Source organism: Columba livia, chromosome 4 (genome assembly GCF_036013475.1).
Source record: "Columba livia isolate bColLiv1 breed racing homer chromosome 4, bColLiv1.pat.W.v2, whole genome shotgun sequence".
NCBI lineage: Eukaryota > Metazoa > Chordata > Aves > Columbiformes > Columbidae > Columba > Columba livia.
Window position 1 is genome coordinate 52055402 of NC_088605.1, and position 17943 is coordinate 52073344.

The window sequence follows — 17943 nt, forward strand, 5'->3', positions numbered from 1 at the left end:
ATTTGAAATAACAAGAAGTGCACAAACTTTTCAGTTCTTCCAACAGTGTGTGACTGTGGCCATCTATTCACAGCTATCTCCAGATGTGCTCAGTGTCAGACAGTTGACTTCATCATTACACTAAATTGGACTACAACCACAGAATTCTCTCAGATAGGAAGACTTTGTAAGTGGGACCTTGGCTGGACTAACCTCCTGGCCTGAGAATTAACTTAGAACTGTAATGCACAGAGAAAGACTGACTGAAGCCTAAAATATTTCTGGAAGGAAAGAAAAGAAACAGATGGGAAATAGAAGAGTAAATGAGAAGTGGGACAGATGAAAAAAGAGCCCCTCCAGAAGAAGGCTGCAACTATGCAAGAAATCAAGGAAAACAAATGGAAAAAAAGAACACTGCACAATCCCAAAGCTGCGAGAGGAGCTATAGCTTCATCAAGGGCACAAAACAAATCTCACCAAGGTACTTTACTTTTCTATAAGATTTATAGATTTCCTAAAGCGTTTTTTTTCTCCAAGAAAAAGTCAGCGCATTAGCAGAGAGGCAGATGAGAGGACCTGTTCAATTTTACTGAGTACAGCGATTTTTAAGCTATTTGCTTAAGGGGACAGCACACGGGCAGGAGAGTGGAAGGATGACGAAGCAAGGGTAAGAACAAACAGCCATGCAGATATTTACACAAAGATAAAAGGAGGCAACTGTAGAGGAAGCCTGGAAGGAGAGAGACACCCGATACCCAGAGTTAAGCCAAGCAGAAGCAGCTTTTTAATTTGTATGTAACAGCCTGGATGTGCTTTTTGGTGCATCCCCATATTAAACTGGGGACTGCAGAGCTGGCAGTGTGCTATGCAGAGCTCCTACAATTGTTAAAAAAACCCCTCAAATCTGAACCTCTCCAAAGACTGAGGTATTTTTACCCAGTGCTTCCCAAAGTTGTTCCAAAGAACACAGGAAATAAGGTGGTGGTGTGTGTTCTCAGTTTCTCATATAAACAACCACAAGGCTCAGCTCTATGAACTTGCTATCGACAACATATACCTCTAATATTTTGTACAGCACACAGAGCATTGTACTGTAGATACAATAGGCACATAACTACATGATTTTCTAAACTCAGAAGTTTCTACTATTTAGCAAACTTTCGGACCATTCTCTTTTTCTATAAAAATGAGATTAGGATTTATTCATAGATGTAAGAAATTCAGTATCAGCAGAATAATTTTATTAGTCTTTTTCTAGTCACACACTCTGGTTATATGACTCTTCATATCATCTTGTTTTCAAGTTAGATGTCCTCACCACCAATTCAGAAGTCTCAGCAAGAGAAAGTATTTACTCTGAACACTTGCATTATCCCCACAAAAAACAAGGTTTCTTTCTCTTTTGTTATTCCTTTTGTAAACTTATTTACACTTGATTTTAAAAACTAACCACCACAGTACAAAGCACTAACAGCACTACTTGAATATGAAACACAGTGTAAACCCTCTGTTCAGGCAGGTTCAGAATGGGCCTTGATTACCAAAACCAAAAGTTGTTATACATCAGTGAAAACGGCCCCTTAACATTCTGAGTCATGAAGGGAGACATACACAAGCTACCTCCCTTCACACAAATGATTATGGTAGAGCAAGTCTTGCACTAAATCTATTTCAAACACTAAGTAATCCATTATTATAGTTACTTTCTATTTCAGGTTGCTTAGGGAAGATAGCTTTTACCCACCAAAAAGGACCGACAAGGTCACCCACATAAACTTTTCAATCACACTGGTAACTGAATGAAGGGCAGCAAAGGTTTATGCTTGTGTACACCCTTAGCAGCAACACTATGTATTACCTGCCTATTTTAATCACAACTCTGACTCACACAAGTCACCTCAAGGTTTATGAACATCTTTGACAAGAATTTCTGACCAAGTATTTCTTATTCCCTCGAGTACCTTAATTACCCAGAAGGTAGTTGACTTAAGTTATAGGTGACTACAAAGAACCTTGGTTTCTACTGACACTGCAGGTTACACAGCAAGCAGAATAGCTCTGGCTTTACATTTCACTTACCTTTACACATATATAAGCAGAAGAGGAGAAGCAGAGGAGGAGAAGCAGAGGAGGAGTTTCACATACCTTTCACCGGGTCCTGGAAGAGGCATGACAGGATCGCACTGGCTGACAGCTACCTCTACTACTTCATGGAACCCACAGAGCTGTTAATTACTATTTTGCTTAACAAACTAGGAGTACTGAAAACCCAGGACACTCCCCACACCTCAGTGCATGTTGGGAATATTTACCTACCTGCTTTCCTTCCTCCAAGCAGCTGACAGAAACACTCCCTTAGTCATGGTTACACCTACAGGGAGGCTCCTGTTAACACTTTAATCACTAACTTTATGAGAGGCAACCTGCTGACTCTTAGTAATTATTTGCTGACAGGGTGCACCCTGAAACATCCTGTGCCAAAAGGACTGTTAGGCTTTAACCTCTTGTCTTGTCTTTTTTCTAATCCATAATTAAATAGTTTTTCTTTCTCCAGATGTACACAGAAGTCTTTAGTGTTTAGTGGAATAACCAATACATACAATCAGATCATGCCAAAGTGTAAATATATGGATTTATGACATTATGACAGAAATTATGAGAACATATATTGATCAGTTAATCACATGCAGCTGTATACGCCATTTCTTGCGTAACTGTAAAATACCCTTATGAATATTATTCATTGGGCAAGAGTTGTGTCTGTAAGAGAGAATACATCACTCCTTAGCTTTATTTGCTCAGTAGGTAACTGATAAGCAGAATTTAAGCTCTAAAAACTACCTGAACCAACACAGATCTTCCAAGTTCCTACTGTTTGCCATCCATTTGTAGCAACCAATTTATTCGTAGGATCAAGACTGAAACTGGAAGTTTTTGGGCAACAGAGATAAAAGTATGTACTGAGCCTGAATTTGCCTTCATACCTGCCTTATTGTGCCAGGATTTATATCAAATTACTTGTGGTTTATATCATTTTATGTTAGGGAAAGGCAGAACAGACCTGTGAATATTTGATTCCAGCCCACACCATTTTCCTCTGGTGTAATTCTGATGTGTCCCTCACAAGAGCTAAACTCATGGCTGTACATGCAACACTACTTGAAATTAGGGATTACCATTTCTGATGCAGCATTTCTAGTTCTGCACCTGAAAAACATTTACATAAGGATCTCATTGGTACATATAACATTGAGAGGTATCTGAAAACACAGGAAGGAATCAACATATGAGATTTTTACTCAATTCACAACAGCATAGAAGCTCTGTGCTGTGGTCAGCTTGGAGTTTCACACCAAGCTCAACCTCTGGACATACTCCCACTCTTCTGTCATTGTTTAACACAAATTAATACCATGTCTCAGCTTGTTAAGAAAATCCAGAGGTTTGATTTTTCCTGTCACAGCCTCAGCCACTGGAGCATTCTGCCTGACACTCCTGGATTAGACAAGTAAACAGAGAGCAAGCACAGCCTGGCACCTTCAAGTCTATAAACCAAGATAATGTCAAATCTGTTTCTGACAAGTATGCCACCCTGCTGGACACGTATACCATAAAGCTGTTAGGTACCAGGAATATTTTTAGCACTGAAGACCAGGTCCTTAGCTTAAAAGAGAGCATGTGTTCTTAACCCTTCAGTGTAACTCAAGCTTCATCCTGATTCTCAACTTTAAAGGTTTGGTTTGTTTGTTTGCTGGTGGCTTCTTGTTATTGTTGTTGTGGGGGGTTTTTTAATATTTTTTTTTTTCCCCAGGACTGATGTAAGTTTTTAGAGATGACTTTTTAAAGCTTACAAGCATGTTTTGAAAATCCAGTGCTTAAATTAGTTAAATTCATGCAGAGATGTCTGAAGACAGAAATTAACATAGTAAAGCAGTAAAAAACCCTGTTGTAATAATGGACTCATTTCCAATTAAACCAGGTGGGTTAATTTTTACATCAGCTTGGTGAATGTGGATCAGATTTCATTTTAGTTTTCATTCTCACACTTGAAGAACTCCTCCCAACAGCTGAGTTCCAAACACACTTGAGTTAAATGCAATTATCTGATAAGTACTTTGAGAAAGGAGACTGGGCATAGGTATCACACTGGATGAGGAACCAAAAAAAGTTATTTAGGGTCACAAAGCAGAAATTAGTTTATTTATTGTAAATTACAAGAAAGAGAATGCTTCTATTCCTTTCACAACAAGGTAAATAATCACATGCAAAGGGTACATGATTATTTTCATCTTTCAGAATCAACAAAGTTTATATGCCCTGGAAACCTAACCACAAGTTACAACCTAACAACAATCTCGCCCCTTAAATGGAAGGGTAATGATGGTTTCTTTAGAACAGGCAGGGAATGTGATTATCTGTGAGTCTTTAAGGGCTGGGTTACATTTCTGGCTCCTTGCATCATTAACATTGAAATAGTATTCAGTTAATAAATAATGGGAAGTTGGAGTTCAGCTGCTTCTTAATTTGGCCTCAAATCTTTAACAGATAGAGGGATAAAGCTAGAGGAACACCTGAAAAAGAAAAAAATCAAGAGGTTACTGATGTGTCTTTGTTGTACACAGTCATAACAACCAGGCTGGCCATGGCAAGATTATAAAGGCGTGCTGCACTTCAGTGGAAGTGTTTTGATAAATACAACAGATCACAACAGATTTCTCTGCTTTCTAGTGAGAAAGGAAATCCCCTTTTTTTCTGTTTCCGGACAACTTCAGATCATTAACTCCAAACACAGAAAATTCTTCTTGAACTTTCTGGACCAGATATTGCAATGCAAAGGTAGAGTCTTAACTGATAAGATCCGAAATTAACAGAAAACAAGCAATCTGTTATTGCCTTTACTTTACAAACCTGACCAGGAGGTTCGTGCTGATAACAGCAACAAATAAAAATAATAATTAAAAAACAATCACCCAACCAAACAACAACAAAAAACTAACCAAACAAACAAATACAAACAAGCAAAAAACCCAAACTGGATTTACCCTGAAAAGGACCTCCCATTCTTTAGAAGGATTATTTTCTGCCATCATGCCAAAGTGCCAACAGCAATACTTGTGTGCCAGGCCATGCTGTGCAGACAGAACTGATAAGCATGGAAAACAGAAACTAGGAAACAAATGGTTAACTCAAATCACTAAATATGCAATGTACACATCCAGTAAAATGCATCGTTATCTATTATGAGCCATAATCCTTCACATGCACCATTTTGTGAATCTTGGGGCCCACGAATTTCTAAGGAATAGAAAGAAGCAGAGCTAATGTTTGCAGCAGCACAGGTGTTAAAGGGTATGAGTTTTGACATCGTTTAAACAGCTGGAACTGACCTTTGCCTGCATGGAAAACAGCTTGCAGATACCACTGCTTTTACTCATGAAGACACTGTTAAAGGGGCAGGTCTTACCTAAGAGTCTAAAACACTATTAATTATGCGTCATAGATTAGCATTGATTATATACACCCATTAAGTCATCCATTTGAAATTACAGAGCTTTATAAAAGCGTATAAGAATTTTCATTGCCTAGAGCTATAAAATATTATGAAGAGCAAAACCAGGGGAACTGTCCTATCCAAAGGAGCTACAGTCATACACCTTTGCACTCCCATCAGAGCTCAACCTTACACAACCTCACCACACCCAGCCAACTTCTAAGCCCTAACTCCTTCACTCACCAAGCTTCCAGACCCAGATTTTCCTGAAATACTAGGTTTTCTGTGAAACACCGTTTCCACAGATTTCTGGCTGTGTATCCCTCTACATCTATGCTCTTCTGTCTTCAACACAGAAAATATTGCTGACTTTCCTGTGAAAGCATACCCACCTGCTGCAGTTGAAACTGCAAATGATCAGTTATTTACTTCGTTACTTCTACACTTGCCTTTAGATTGTGCAGAAATGAGATTTGATTTGCAGCTGTTGCATGAATATTTAAGAGTGGACAATCATTGTGTCCAAATTTCCCCCATTCTCCTTATCCTACCATCACCCAAATCATAAAGGAAACTTTAGTGATAACACTAATTCCAGTATATTTTGCATCGCAGACGTAGGTATGCAAGTCCATATTTTCTTCACAAACTCTCTGAAGAAACAGAAAATGTCTCTGTTCCACTGAAAATCAGTCCTAGAGTCACATTATAAATACATAAACCTTATACAAAAAAGTCTACCAGTGATCAGACTGACTTTAATTTCTAATGAACACAATGCAAATTAGACATGGTTTTCTTGATGGTACTGCAGTACATGGCACTGTGTAATGCAATGATTGCCTCTGGCAAAAGGTTTGCAGCAATATTTAAAGCTCTGTGGAAAGTGTCTGCATGTCACAGCACACAGGGGAATCTGGGAGGCTCTCTGCTGACATGCTGTCAGCATTCACTGCCCTATCAGTGAGATTTTAAATGGTACTATCTCTTTTTCCTCAGAATTTAATTTTCTGAAAATCTATACAGTTCCAGATTCTCAGATGCTCGGAAATTTTGGAGAAGAGGTTGGCAGCAAATTTTTTTTATGTGTAAACTGCAAGATACATCTGGGGAAAAAAAAAAAAAAAGTTTGAAGTAAACTGCACTTCAGGATTGTCACACTATTGCATATTGTTCTGCTTAAATGCAGTAATGTACTACTAAACCAAATATTTCTGCTTCATAGTTATTCAAGCAGAGCCATAATTACAAGCTAATGTTAAATTAGCTTACTGCCAGGCTGTATATGGGTTAAAGAACACTCATGAAGATACCTCGTGATTGTCTATGTAAATACTTCAGTGGTTAAAAAAAGTAGTCTAAATTTCTAGGTATCATTCTCTTCACAACTGTCCATAGAAAGTACAATTTTTTCACACAACACTCTGCTTTGGGGCACTAAATGGATGTAACTTTAAGAATGAGAACCTATACTAGCCACCATTACTAGAACTTAGAAACTTCAAGAAAATGGTAAGGATGAGAGAGAATGTGGAAACTGGATTTAGCAGATGTTTTACTGAAACAGTTTTAATAAATAATGTGCAATACAAAACTATGTGACTTTATCCACCATATTTTACATGACTGTAATTTACTGGATCAAGTTTCCTGACACCATAAAATAATACAACACCATCAATACTAAAGGAAAATAAACTTTCGGTGTATATAGCATCATTAGGAGGCCTAGGAGACTGAACCACATGTCCCCTGGAAAGAGCTCAGTACCTGTAATGGGTTCTCATATTAGGTGCCCAGACAAACAGTATGAAGAGCACACACACACTTGCTCCACCTCATCTATTCCAGCATCTGTTCTAGAACAGTCAGATTTTCTTAAAGAACCATTACACACAAGAGCTTCTCCCAGACAGATGAGGATGTAGTTTCTCACTGCATTAAAGCACAATGAAATGAGTTTCAGTTAGCCTTACATGTGTAACTCTTTGTGCAATAAAAATGTTCAGTTTGAAAACTAATGTCATGAGAAACAGTACTCTCTAGTTTGTATTCTGTAATTATTAAGTGAGAAATCAGGCTGGTGGGCATGGAGGGAATGTGTGGCAATTGCAGTCCACCTCTGTGTCTGAGCAACCCACACTCCTTTGCTCACAGTTGCTGCAGAATGCAGACATTCTTCACGTTCTGTCCCACTGTCTCTGTATGGCACACACATCTTCCTTGTATGCTGCTAAGCACAAGTAACTTGAGTGATATATCAAATTGCTGCGAAGCTATCAAAAAAACAGTGACGTCTGCAACCTAAAAACATTTTCATAACGAATTCAACTTTGTCAGTAAGTAACACTCCTGAAGCATATCATAAAAATTGGTTAGAGAAAGAACTGACTTCAATTTTGGTACTTCATTAGATACCTAAACAAATGGTAGAGCAGAACATCTAAAAGCATCTGTAGCACTTGTTTATTAATTTGCTCTTAAAAATCTCACATGAGCACAGACAGCACTGCAGGAGAACGCAAACCAAAAAAGATTGGGCTGACTCAGTGAGGTTCTGCCTCAGGTCTGGCTGTTTGAAGAGACCTCTGTGACTCCACCCTCTGATTCTGAGATACTTCTCACATCTGTTTGCTCTTCTTGCTGAAATCACCCCCAAATCACTGCTTGCTCTGGATTGTTTCTGCCCTTCTGCTGCTTTTCTGTTGCAATATCAAATAACGCCTGCAGGTATTCAGCTATCGAGCATCCTCTACCAAGAGTAAATACACTTATATACTTACTGTGTCATATTCATATTCGTCCCCTGAATGTCTGATTGCATGGAACACATTTTCTTTCTCATTCAGATATCCAAGACCCAAACTCTTCTGAGTGGGATCCTAGAGCACAGTGAACACTGCAGGCTATGGGTAACAGTTATGTGCCAGTTCAAGGCAGAGGCAGTGGCATTTCAGTGGTGCTGGATGGAAAAATAGTGTCTCTAATTTTGAAGCACTAAATCTTCTCTCAGTCCTTAGCTAACACATTTACAAGCTATGCTAGTTTTCATGGAAATTAATTAAGTTAAAATTTGTCCTCATTGTTGAGGCCATCTGAACATCTTTTTGGCCTGTAAGAGCTTTTGAAAAACAAAGCCAGACAAGAATGGAACACAAAAATATATAAAATCACTGTCTGATTTGAACTATGAGTTCTGCATGTAAGGCGACATAAACAAGTCAATAGCTGTGCAGGAGATGCTGAAATTCTGGAAAGATTCTTCTCTGCCTTGTTGTTCTGAGGCTGTGTTTTCCAGCTTGGAATTTGATCCATCTGAAACTGTCATTCTCAGCCCTGCTGGCAATACCTTGCTTCTAGCCAGTACACATGTCCTTACAAGTGAAGAATCTGAACAAGCTGCCCACTAGAAATGCAAATTCAGCCTCTGGGATGGTGTTGTCCTAGTTTCCACAGCACATGCTGCACAGGGGAAATGTACTGCACTTGCAGGAGGAAATCCTCCCCTCAGGACCCCATGGGCTGCCAGATGAGGAAGGCAGTCTCTAATAGGAGGAAGTTCAATCAGTCTTTAGGACTGCAAGATGAACAGCGTGCTCACCCGGGTCCGTGTGGAGAGCACAGGTTCTAACGGGTGCAGGAATAGAAGCAGTTTCAGGAACAAAATATCACACCGAAGTTGTTGCAGAAATGAGAACCAGCTATTACTAGAGGCATAGGGCCAGGGAGCTGAATGCTTCTCTCCCAGAGCACCTGGTAGTTGCACAGATCCTCTGGAGCTCCTAGGCACTTCTCTAGTAGTTATCTCAATAGCGCTGCGAGAGTTGGCACTGAATTTTCATGCCTTCATTTACAACAATATACTTCAGAATTTCAGATACCTTTGTGAAAAATTAAGGAATACCAAGTGAAATACCCTGAATTTGAAGGCTCAGAGATCAATGACCATTTTTACAAGATTGATGTGAGTGTTCAAGCTTGGCACCTCTCTCTTGATATCAGTCACAGATTTGCACTTCAATGACGATGTTTTTCAAAGAGGCACAGTCCTTGTCTCTGTTGTTCACAGACTGCTGCCTTGTTACCTGAAATTTCAAAGGTGACATTCTTCTGGGGTTGGATCCTTCTGCTTCCTCAACTCCACACCAACGAGCAAGGCCCTGCCAAGTGCAGGATATGCTTTTTCCTAGCATAACAGACTTCATACAAAAATGACACATGCATAACTGCTGTAAAATGAAAAGTAGAAGCTCTTTCAATGTCTGTACTCTGAGGGTAATTTACCTTAATTATCCTAATTTGCCTCACCTGGAATCTGCCCCCACTGAACCCCACCTACCAGCCCATGACCCTATTTAAGCTCAGCCTTACAAGAGTTGCCCTTTTTTTGAGCTGCATTGTAAAAGTGTTGGTCTCTGTCTCAGCTGTTAATACATCTGTGTCTGACTATAGATGCTATCAATCTTGATCTATGGACTGGTTTGTTCTCTTGTCCCTCTAGACTTGATGGACAGTCACTGGATGATCTGGGTGTAACCTGGGAGTTGACTTTTTGGCTTTATTTTGGTCTGCTTTAATCACCATAACTTTGCCTGATATTTGGACTCTTGGTTGAACATGGCTATAGTCTTTGGCTCTGCTCAGCTTTCCTTGCTAAGGCACTAAGGGATAATTTTACCAAGTAAGATGACAAAGGTCTGTGCCGAGTAGCTAAAATGCTGCCAGGGAAGTAGCAGGGTAGGATGCCTGCCAGTGCTAGCTGGGCTTGGGCTGCTGGTAGGCTGCAGCCCAATACGGTTAAGTTTGCACTGGCCCCTGCTGGCTTCTGCACCAAAACGTATACCAGAGACCCAACATGAGTCATGGCTCCTCCTGCTCTGCTTCATCTCTGAGCATAACTGAGGCTGCTGTGCCAGACACTGTACCTAAGACACAGTTACTGACAGATATTTATTTATTTATTTATTTAAACTACAAAAATTAAACACAATGGCAAATGTAGTTAAAAAGGACTGAGCTAAAATACTGAAATCCTCATGCCTCAGGTTGTACCCAGGAACTTAGATCTATGGCACAATTGCACATGTCACTGCAGTACTTAATTTTTATAAGCTACTAGAGGCTCTACAGAGCAAAAATCATTTTAATAATGTTGTTAAAATATTTTCAGTAGTAGAGTAATTTTTAAAATTAATGCCATATCTGTCTAAACACTGATGCTTGGAATGAAAATTTCATAACTTCAAATGTCTTGCAAAATGTATAATTTCATATTTAATTTACCAGCTGAAACAAAACTAAAATGGCAATGGATTTTGTCAGAAGTTCTCATGAACACAAAAATAATTTCTGCCAGCTCTCACTTAGCTGACCTATTCTGATCTCGTTTGATTTTCTTCTGCTCCTGTTTTCACCAAGTCTGTTTCCTGTAAAACATGTTATTGCAAGCCTTCCCTACTGCATCAACTGAATAAACATTGTTGCATTAAAAGTTCTATGTAACGATGATAGACTAATGAATATTATTTGATACGCTGACCATTTATCTTACATTGGGCTTGTTCCTTAGTACTTTACCTTTTCTTAACTCTTTAGGCAATAAATGCTCCCGATTACACATTTGTTTGCTTTTGTCACAGTCTCTACAGAACCAAAAAGAAATCAGCATTCCAATAGAAACACTAATACTAATAATTATACCTAACTGAAGCCAACAACACTATAACTCAGGAAAACCTGTAACTCTAGGATAATTAGGATGCAGTGTAGTGGAAGTATCAAAAGGTGGTGTAGGCCCAGGGAGGAGCCTATTTGGCTGACAGAATTTGCCTTGACAAAAGTTTGTATTTAACTTGGCAAAGCTGAAAGAGATTTACTCTCCCACTGGCGGAGGAGACCTGTCAGCATTTGTGTAGCAAAGTTTAATGCTTGTGAGAATGCTTCACTGACCCTGGGCTGCAGAAAAAAATAACTGTTAAATTTATGCTGGAAAGACGTTTTAAGAGCCTATACAATTAAAGAGTATTAAGGAGGCTATTGGAATGGAAGGTAGATTCCAAGATTTAAGGAATGGTCAAATGAAGAAAAGATGAAAGGAATACCATTCTGGTATGCTACATGTGGAGATAAGGTACAAATATACTAAATTTCTCATTTACATCTGCCTTGGTACCGGGCTTGAAAATGGTCCAGTTTTAAAAGCTTTCTGAAAGTCTGGGAAACTACAGAGAAGTTGATGCCATTACCAGGCAAATACAGTAGAAAAGAGAACATAGAATAGAATCAGTGAACACGGGGCTACACCCAAAATATTGGGGAAGGGTTAACGCAGCTTTTGTTGGTGAAAGCCATAGCTCAGGACCTGCCAGGGTGCCTGCAGGCAGTGGGGACCTGGGTGATAGGAATAGCCAGGCTGCCTGGAGGATATCAACAATGTCCATCACCAAAGATTCCTCCAGAAAGGAGAGAAGAAATAACTCACGAAGAAGAATAAAAGGTTAGAAACAGAAGGCAGGATTAAATAATGGTCACTTTTCCTATTCGAGAAAGGTGGTCTAAGTCCCACAGAACTGTTTTGGGACTGATGCTGTTTGAGAATAAGCAAATCAGGAAGGTGAAAACTTCCATCTTAAAGAGCTGAGTTACATACAAAGAGGAAAAAGTTCTCATTGTCCTCTAAAACTCTTCACATACATACAAGTATGTACAATATAAGCATAGTACAGCAAGTGTCAAGCAAATCTCCCATCTGTGACCCTTTAATCATATCACAGTATCACAGTATGTTTGGGATTGGAAGGGACCTCAGAAGATCACCTAGTCCAATCCCCCTGCCAGAGCAGGAACACCTAGATGAGGTCACACAGGAACATGTCCAAGTGGGTTTTGAATGTCTCCAGGGAAGGAGACTCCACAACCCCCCTGGGCCGCCTGTTCCAGTGCTCCGTCACCCTCACTGAGAAGAAGTTTCTTCTCAAATTTAAGTGGAACCTCTTGTGTTCCAAGTTTGAACCCATTACCCTTTGTCTTACCATCAGTTGTCACTGGAAAGAGCCTGGCTCCATCCTTGTGATACTCACCCTTTACATATTTGTAAATATTAATGAGGTCACCCCTCAGTCTCCTCTTCTCCAAAGTAAAGAGACCCAGCTCCCTCAGCCTTTCTTCATAAGGGAGATGCTCCACTCCCTTAATCATCTTCCCTGTCCTTCTTGAACTGAGGGGCCCAGAACTGGACAGAATACTCCAGATGGGGTCTCACCAGGGCAGAGTAGAGGGGAAGGAGAACCTCTCTCGATCTACTAACCACCCCCCTTCTAACACACCCCAGGCCTTCCTGGCCACAAGGGCACAGTGCTGGCTGTCATATCTAATGACACATCATCACAGCTAGGGATAACCATGGGGAACAAATTCAGTCGCAATGCAGTGGTAGATCCCAAGACAAAGGGAAAAGATTCTTGTACATAAGTAGTGGTCAGGTGGAATGAACTCGATGTGCATGAAAAGTGCAGGGCTAGACACACAGATTTTCGACTTGGTTTTGAACTGTCTCGATGTCATCAAGAGCAAGCTCTAAACAGTGACAAGAGTTTGCTGTATCAGACTTGGCCTCCAGGTGGAACTATCGACCTGCCTGGACCCAACAGAAAAGAAAGCAATTACTAAGGCGCTACCCGCGTTTCTCTTGCCGCAGAAGTGCCTGCAGTCACTGCAACATCAAGTCTGGGAATTGTTTACCCAGTTTTTACTTAACAGAAAAACCGGTGAGGGATGAACGCCGAGAAGGATCCTGGCAGCAGGATGTTTCATGCCCGAGTTCTGCTGCCTTACCAGTACCATGTACCTCCTGGCTAAAAGATACATGGGAGAAAACTCGGCTTCTTAATTAGATTGCTTCAAGAAGCACTGTAATTACATGTTATTGTGCTGCATTTTACTGTGGTGACCTGGGGTCAAAAAGAGGGAGGGAGGTAAGGAGAAAAAAAATGCAGGGAGGGAAAGCATGGACTTAGATACATGTCTGTCTTCTATACACTCTCCACAGTACACCAGTAGCCAGATTTCTGCACTTAAAAATCGTACTTATCAGATGTGAAACAGAAAATGAGTCCATCCTCAGAGATGTCAGGACACAAGAAATAAGAGCAGAAAAAGCATATGAGATATGAGATATGAGATATCTGGTTTTGATTATAAGCTTTACTGTGATCCAATGACAGCAAAGGTAACTGGTCCTGGACAAGGAAGCTGAAATGATATTACAGTCTCCTACTTGCTTGAAGTTGTTAGTGAAACACTTGCAAAGATAAATCCTGATATTCCTAGCAAAGCCAAATATTATTAAAGGAAAAAATCTGGACTAAAAATTCTAAGTCCTGGATAAAACAAGAGATAACTATGTCCACTCTAGCCCATTTTGTTGTAGATAGGAAAATATATTTTCTTTTAGCTTTCAGATTAATTAGTCTCTAGGCTGCAAAGAGACAAAACGTTCTCTTCCCATGGAACACTGCAATCAAGTACAAAGGGCTGAGCTCTCATCTTCTGGATCTGTCAGCACCTAAAATGACTGAGATACTGGTGTGCTTAGGAGGCAGTCAGCACCGGATCACCTGTGGAAGGGTATAGATGTTATTTTTCATCCTGGCTGCTGTTCTCGCTAAATGGAGAGCAAATAAAAACTGAACGTGAAAGACAGGGAGTGATACTGGCACTAGCGCTACAAGAGGAATCTGTTGAGAGGGCTTCTCCTGAGATGAAACCCACATTGTCTATTAGACACCATTTTCACTGAGACTGCTCAATGACATCTTGTTAATAAACATAAGCTTCTTACCAGTTATGACCCATAACAATTTTCAGGACCAGGCAGATGTGCCTAAAACTGACACAGCAAAACACAAGCACAAATTCCAAACTAGACTTGACAATACAATGCAGCACTTGTACTCAAAAGAGAAGGCTCAGTTAGCCAGGCAACAGCTTGCTATATCCTGTGTTATTTGTGTACGCATGCAGTAGCTTGTTGCTGCAGGTAACTTTCAAGGTAGGATCATAAATTATGCTGTTTCTCAGAAAAGAAAATATGAGCACCTCTTTGTCACCAAATCACATGGGCATCAGATTATTCTATTTCTTTTCAAAGCAGTTCTCAAGAACACAATTTAAGTCCATGTTTGGACACCATATCAGGGTGTATTGAAAAGCTTTTAAACATGCAGTTCAAAGTCTACACGAGAGGCCAGTATTTTCTTTTAGGTGTTCTTCTACATTTCTCATATGTTTCACTGGTAACACTTCTGGTGCTATCAAAGTGTCCTGCTCATGTATTATCGCATCTTGTTCTAAAATAAATACCAGATCAAAATGTGGGGGGAAACACTTAATTTCATTGTACAAAATGTCAGGGGGAGAGAGGGAATAATTCTTTATTCTCTTTTCTGCTACAACAGTGAAAACAGTTTCCCTAGGAAAACCAAACCAAACCAAACCCCAAAAAACTCTGCAGTGATTGTTAACATTAAAAACCTGCCTCTGTGTAACACTTCCCACTTGGGAATATGAACTGATTTAGTAAAAAACCTCAACACTAGTGACAAAAGCATTAATATTAGAAGCCAAAGGAATGGTGAAATCCATGGACAAGGGTTTTTCCAAATGATGACATGGTTTTGGCTACCTACTTTGAGATTCAAATACACCTGGCTTACAAAAAGAACTCAAGGTCTCAAGGTGCACTCTGAACATCACACTGCTTTCCAGCTTTCAGCAAAACTGAAGGCATCTGCAGCCAAAAACTGTCCCACTAAACACAACACTAAGAAAATTTTGCCACTGCTGATGAGTGACACAAGATGAAGCCCATAGTAAGCACATGCAATTTAAAATCCCTTCAGTATCTGGCACTGAGCAGGTAATCTCACACAAGATAGTAGTAAAGGACTGCTGACACTGAGAAGCATGTATTGGAGACAATTACAAAAAACCTGTATGTTTCTAAAGCTTGGTTGTCATTTGAAAATGGAAGACAAAAGATTCAGAAAGGGCTTTACTGCTGTTCCACAGCTGGAAGGGAAAACTCTGTATTTTTCCTTTGCTGTTCAGAAATTATTTTGATTGAGTTTTATTTCTGTAAAGAATATTTGGGGAAGTTTGGGAAGAAAGCAGACATTCAGAAGGTCACAGGTGGCCTCATAAGCTGCAACTTCAATTTCTGCAGTCTGTAACTGAAGGAAGAAAGGCTGTTGTGTCTTATTAAGTTTTGCTCCTTCAGTATTTCCAGCCAAATTCTTGAATGCTCTTGTTGAGCTCCTCTAGCAATGACAAGCAGGCAAAAATATGGTATTTCCAGCATTAGGGATTTGACTGCAATAGATGGTGCCTGCTCTCCGGGCCCTGAACGCACCAATTGGCCTTACTAGCTCTGACAAGCCTCAGCCAGTGTCTATCCCAACCATGCCCTCACCCACACGCCCAGGAACTTATTTAAACTCTGGCTTTGGCATTTTTGCCCTTTTTGAGCTACATAGGAGGACTGCTTGTCTCTGGTTCAGCATCAGCATCGGGTCTGCCTAGCTACAGACAGCACTGATCCAGACCCCTGACCTGTCAGCTCAACTTTCTGGCTTGACTTTGGATTTGCCTCACTGTCATGAACTTGATTGGTGATGTGCACTCTTGGCTGAACCTGTCTGATCTCTGGGCTTGCCTGGCTCACTTTGCTCAGGTACTATGGGAGGGGGCCTGGGAGTTATTTGTTTTAGAACCTCTGTTTAAATAAAGATGCTTTCAAATGAATTCCATGCATTTACTTTTGGTGTAAGCAACACTATTCTCACTTTGTACCCTCCTATAACATCGCCTTTTTACATGTCTCCTCATACATACCAACAATGCTTGATCTCAAGCTTTTTGAAGTAAAAGATCCCAATGGACTGTAATGGTCATTTAATAATCAGATGTTTATTATATTCATACATTTCATTCCTTCTGAAACAGAACAATTAAACTTCTGAATTCAAAAGACAGGTGAACTATGCACATGTACAAAGAATTTGATGTTATAGAAATGGCAGCAGCTGTAGAACTTGTTTGTAGTCACAGTACAATTCTTTGATACCTAGGTGCTTGAAGCTTGCCCTGTGTCACACAGCAGAAGAAAATCCAGGTACTGTTTTAACTGAAGTGATATGGTTAAGGCACGTGAGATCAGGAAAACAAGTTACACAAGTGAAAACTGTGATAAGGAAATCACGTCAATGATTTCAGTGGGGTGAACAAGACCCTTGCAATCCTCAACAATGTGTTAGGTCAAGTAATGCAGAAGAGAAATTGATCATACAAATTCTATATTAAAAATGTTACCAGCATGAGCTTATGGCAGGAATTTCAACTTTCAGCTAGTGTCTATAACTGGCATTACAAGGAAAACAAAACAGGCTCAAACGAGGACCAGTATGCCAACTGTAGCTGAATTTCCTGGCTCTAAGGCGTGGAGCAAAACCATAATCCAACTTAATACCTTTTTCTGTGTTAATTTATTTGTTAATGAAATTCGATAATTATGAAATATATTGTTTGAATCCTTTCCAGGGGATTATAAGGCAGATTTCTTTCAGAAAGAAAGAAAACAAGCATTTGTTTTTCTGAATTACTGATTCTGTTCCAATTTTAAAAGGTTAAAGTGCCTAAAGTGTTAAAGATAAGCTTGTGGCCCAAATTTGCATATTTTCAAAAAAAATACACAGAACAAAGGTGATGGTTCTTTCAAGGGTCTTCTAGATTCACACTTGAAAGTATACCCACAAAGCCTAATTTTGTAAAAATAAAACCCAGTTTTGCTTACATTGTCTGAGGTCTGTGCCTGTTGTGTGGAAGAACTGTGCCAGTACGTCATGTAATCACATAGCCCAAGGCAATTATTTGCTCCTCTTTGTTTAAGCATATATATTCTTTCCTAAAATAAAAATATTAATCACTCAGTTCTCAAGGCCTTTAAAGTAACTTTCGTCCATGCTTTGTACTTTCTTTTTCTTTTTCTGCCTCTAGAAGAGTCACAGTAACTCAAATACATCTCCTGTGGGACAGGCAGCTTCAAGCTCTGTAGCTATGTAATTTTATAGAGGAGAAGTCAGGCACAAAGAAATAAAACCTAATCTTCAGAGGTAATGAATTTGCTCTGGAGTTACTTTTGAGGATTACAGTCTCATCTTCGATGAGATCTTTGCAGGTCCTAGCCTAATCAACTATCTCAGATTCACAAAACTCAGCAACAAAGCCATGAACTATCCTGAACTCTTCTGAATTCTAGGTTAATGCTTTAGGCATGTGATTATCTCTTCTCTGAGTTATCCACCTTCCACACCATGTACATGCAATAAATCTAATTTACTTGCTGATTTTTCCATGGGTTTTCCCTATATTTTTCTTTTACAAGGGACCTTGCTTAAGCTGAAAGTTCTTAATGCTTT

General features: G+C 39.7%; 1 protein-coding gene across 6 annotated transcripts in view; it reads right to left on the reverse strand.

Moving 5' to 3' along the window:
* Positions 1-17943, reverse strand: part of RASSF6 (Ras association domain family member 6) — a 90605-nt gene that overhangs the window by 18087 nt on the left and 54575 nt on the right. Inside the window, exon 1 of one of the 6 annotated variants that reach the window (XR_010472337.1) lies at positions 2125-2290. The exons of 2 other annotated variants lie outside the window; for them this stretch is intronic. The gene's annotated coding sequence lies outside the window, so the exon portion shown is untranslated. Of the gene's footprint in view, positions 1-2058; positions 2298-17943 lie in introns of those variants that run through there. 3 more of the 6 variants (XR_010472340.1, XR_010472338.1, XM_005498534.3) reach the window with 3 other exon arrangements.